The sequence below is a fragment of the Pseudophryne corroboree genome, chromosome 8 (assembly GCF_028390025.1).
Source record: "Pseudophryne corroboree isolate aPseCor3 chromosome 8, aPseCor3.hap2, whole genome shotgun sequence".
In the NCBI taxonomy this organism is placed as follows: Eukaryota; Metazoa; Chordata; class Amphibia; order Anura; family Myobatrachidae; genus Pseudophryne; species Pseudophryne corroboree.
The window spans coordinates 358,684,965-358,689,309 of record NC_086451.1 but is presented as its reverse complement, the minus strand read 5'-3'; positions in this window follow the sequence as shown (position 1 = coordinate 358,689,309).

The window sequence follows — 4,345 nt, the reverse complement described above, 5'->3', positions numbered from 1 at the left end:
GTGGATGCAGCCCTTAATTCGCTTAACAAGGATTCACGGGTGGTCAATCTGTTGAAATCAGAGCACTACATTTTGGCCACCGTGCTCGATCCTAGATTTAAAGCCTACCTTGGATCTCTCTTTCCGGCAGACACAGGTCTGCTGGGGTTGAAAGACCTGCTGGTGACAAAATTGTCAAGTCAAGCGGAACGCGACCTGTCAACATCTCCTCCTTCACATTCTCCCGCAACTGGGGGTGCGAGGAAAAGGCTCAGAATTCCGAGCCCACCCGCTGGCGGTGATGCAGGGCAGTCTGGAGCGACTGCTGATGCTGACATCTGGTCCGGACTGAAGGACCTGACAACGATTACGGACATGTCGTCTACTGTCACTGCATATGATTCTCTCAACATTGATAGAATGGTGGAGGATTATATGAGTGACCGCATCCAAGTAGGCACGTCACACAGTCCGTACTTATACTGGCAGGAAAAAGAGGCAATTTGGAGGCCCTTGCACAAACTGGCTTTATTCTACCTAAGTTGCCCTCCCACAAGTGTGTACTCCGAAAGAGTGTTTAGTGCCGCCGCTCACCTTGTCAGCAATCGGCGTACGAGGTTACATCCAGAAAATGTGGAGAAGATGATGTTCATTAAAATGAATTATAATCAATTCCTCCGCGGAGACATTGACCAGCAGCAATTGCCTCCACAAAGTACACAGGGAGCTGAGATGGTGGATTCCAGTGGGGACGAATTGATAATCTGTGAGGAGGGGGATGTACACGGTGATATATCGGAGGGTGAAGATGAGGTGGACATCTTGCCTCTGTAGAGCCAGTTTGTGCAAGGAGAGATTAATTGCTTCTTTTTTGGGGGGGGGTCCAAACCAACCCGTCATATCAGTCACAGTCGTGTGGCAGACCCTGTCACTGAAATGATGGGTTGGTTAAAGTGTGCATGTCCTGTTTTGTTTATACAACATAAGGGTGGGTGGGAGGGCCCAAGGATAATTCCATCTTGCACCTCTTTTTTCTTTTCTTTTTCTTTGCATCATGTGCTGATTGGGGAGGGTTTTTTGGAAGGGACATCCTGCGTGACACTGCAGTGCCACTCCTAGATGGGCCCGGTGTTTGTGTCGGCCACTAGGGTCGCTTATCTTTCTCACACAGTCAGCTACCTCATTGCGCCTCTTTTTTTCTTTGCGTCATGTGCTGTTTGGGGAGGGTTTTTTGGAAGGGACATCCTGCGTGACACTGCAGTGCCACTCCTAGATGTGCCCGGTGTTTGTGTCGGCCACTAGGGTCGCTAATCTTACTCACACAGTCAGCTACCTCATTGCGCCTCTTTTTTTCTTTGCGTCATGTGCTGTTTGGGGAGGGTTTTTTGGAAGGGCCATCCTGCGTGACACTGCAGTGCCACTCCTAGATGGGCCCGGTGTTTGTGTCGGCCACTAGGGTCGCTAATCTTACTCACACAGCTACCTCATTGCGCCTCTTTTTTTCTTTGCGTCATGTGCTGTTTGGGGAGGGTTTTTTGGAAGGGACATCCTGCGTGACACTGCAGTGCCACTCCTAGATGGGCCCGGTGTTTGTGTCGGCCACTAGGGTCGCTTATCTTACTCACACAGCGACCTCGGTGCAAATTTTAGGACTAAAAATAATATTGTGAGGTGTGATGTGTTCAGAATAGGCTGAAAATGAGTGTAAATTATGTTTTTTGAGGTTAATAATACTTTGGGATCAAAATTACCCCCAAATTCTATGATTTAAGCTGTTTTTTAGGGTTTTTTGAAAAAAACACCCGAATCCAAAACACACCCGAATCCGACAAAAAAAATTCGGTGAGGTTTTGCCAAAACGCGGTCGAACCCAAAACACGGCCGCGGAACCGAACCCAAAACCAAAACACAAAACCCGAAAAATTTCCGGCGCTCATCTCTAGTAAATACTGGCTGCTTTATTTTTACACTGCAATTTAGATTGCAGATTGAACTCACCACACCCAAATCTGACTATCTCTGCACATGTTATATCTGCCTCCCCTGCAGTGCACATGGTTTTGCCCAACTGCTAACAAAGTTCCTGCTGCGATCAACTAAGAATTACCCCCCTTGTCTGGAGGGGCAGGTGAACCTCTTCTCAAATACAGTACACATTAGCTGCCGTCATACTTGGTCTAGTGTGCAAAACTTTATACAGTAAACCTTAACTTTTTTTTCATATGGAGCCAAAATCATTCTCAGCCTCTGCTATATAGTAGAGATGAGCGGGTTCGGTTTCTCTGAATCCGAACCCGCACGAACTTCATGTTTTTTTTCACGGGTCCGAGCGACTCGGATCTTCCCGCCTTGCTCGGTTAACCCGAGCGCGCCCGAACGTCATCATGACGCTGTCGGATTCTCGCGAGGCTCGGATTCTATCGCGAGACTCGGATTCTATATAAGGAGCCGCGCGTCGCCGCCATTTTCACACGTGCATTGAGATTGATAGGGAGAGGACGTGGCTGGCGTCCTCTCCATTTAGATTATAAGAGAGAGAGATTTACTGGAGCTTAGGACTAGGAGGAGTACTGTAGAAGTGTAGAGAGTGCAGAGAGTTTACTAGTGAGTGACCACCAGACAGTGCAGTTTATTTAATATATCCGTTCTCTGCCTGAAAAAAGCGATACACACAGTGACTCAGTCACATACCATATCTGTGTGCACTGCTCAGGCTCAGCCCAGTGTGCTGCATCATCTATATATATTATATATCTGTCTGACTGCTCAGCTCACACAGCTTATAATTGTGGGGGAGACTGGGGAGCACTGCAGTGCCAGTTATAGGTTATAGCAGGAGCCAGGAGTACATAATATTATATAGTGAGTGACCACCAGACAGTGCAGTTTATGTAATATATCCGTTCTCTGCCTGAAAAAAGCGATACACACAGTGACTCAGTCACATACCATATCTGTGTGCACTGCTCAGGCTCAGCCCAGTGTGCTGCATCATCTATATATATTATATATCTGTCTGACTGCTCAGCTCACACAGCTTATAATTGTGGGGGAGACTGGGGAGCACTGCAGTGCCAGTTATAGGTTCTAGCAGGAGCCAGGAGTACATAATATTATATAGTGAGTGACCACCAGACAGTGCAGTTTATTTAATATATCCGTTCTCTGCCTGAAAAAAGCGATACACACAGTGACTCAGTCACATACCATATCTGTGTGCACTGCTCAGGCTCAGCCCAGTGTGCTGCATCATCTATATATATTATATATCTGTCTGACTGCTCAGCTCACACAGCTTATAATTGTGGGGGAGACTGGGGAGCACTGCAGTGCCAGTTATAGGTTATAGCAGGAGCCAGGAGTACATAATATTATATTAAAATTAAACAGTGCACACTTTTGCTGCAGGAGTGCCACTGCCAGTGTGACTGACCAGTGACCTGACCACACTGACCACCAGTATAGTTAGTAGTATACTTATATTGTGATTGCCTGAAAAAGTTAAACACTCGTCGTGTGACTTCACTTGTGTGTTGTTTTTTTTTTTATTCTATAAAAATAAAACTCATTCTGCTGACAGACAGTGTCCAGCAGGTCCGTCATTATATAATATATAATATATACCTGTCCGGCTGCAGTAGTGATATATATATATTTTTTATATCATTTATCATCCAGTCGCAGCAGACACAGTACGGTAGTTCACGGCTGTGGCTACCTCTGTGTCTGCACTCGGCAGGCAGTCCGTCCATAATTGTATACCACCTAACCGTGGTTTTTTTTTCTTTCTTCTTTATACATACATAGTTACATAGACATCTCTTTATCAACCAGTCTATATTAGCAGCAGACACAGTACAGTACGGTAGTTCACGGCTGTGGCTACCTCTGTGTCTGCACTCGGCAGGCAGTCCGTCCATAATTGTATACCACCTAACCGTGGTTTTTTTTTCTTTCTTCTTTATACATACATAGTTACATAGACATCTCTTTATCAACCAGTCTATATTAGCAGCAGACACAGTACAGTACGGTAGTTCACGGCTGTGGCTACCTCTGTGTCTGCACTCGGCAGGCAGTCCGTCCATAATTGTATACCACCTAACCGTGGTTTTTTTTTCTTTCTTCTTTATACATACATAGTTACATAGACATCTCTTTATCAACCAGTCTATATTAGCAGCAGACACAGTACAGTACGGTAGTTCACGGCTGTGGCTACCTCTGTGTCTGCACTCGGCAGGCAGTCCATAATTGTATACTAGTATCCATCTCCATTGTTTACCTGAGGTGCCTTTTAGTTGTGCCTATTAAAATATGGAGAACAAAAATGTTGAGGTTCCAAAATTAGGGAAAGATCAAGATC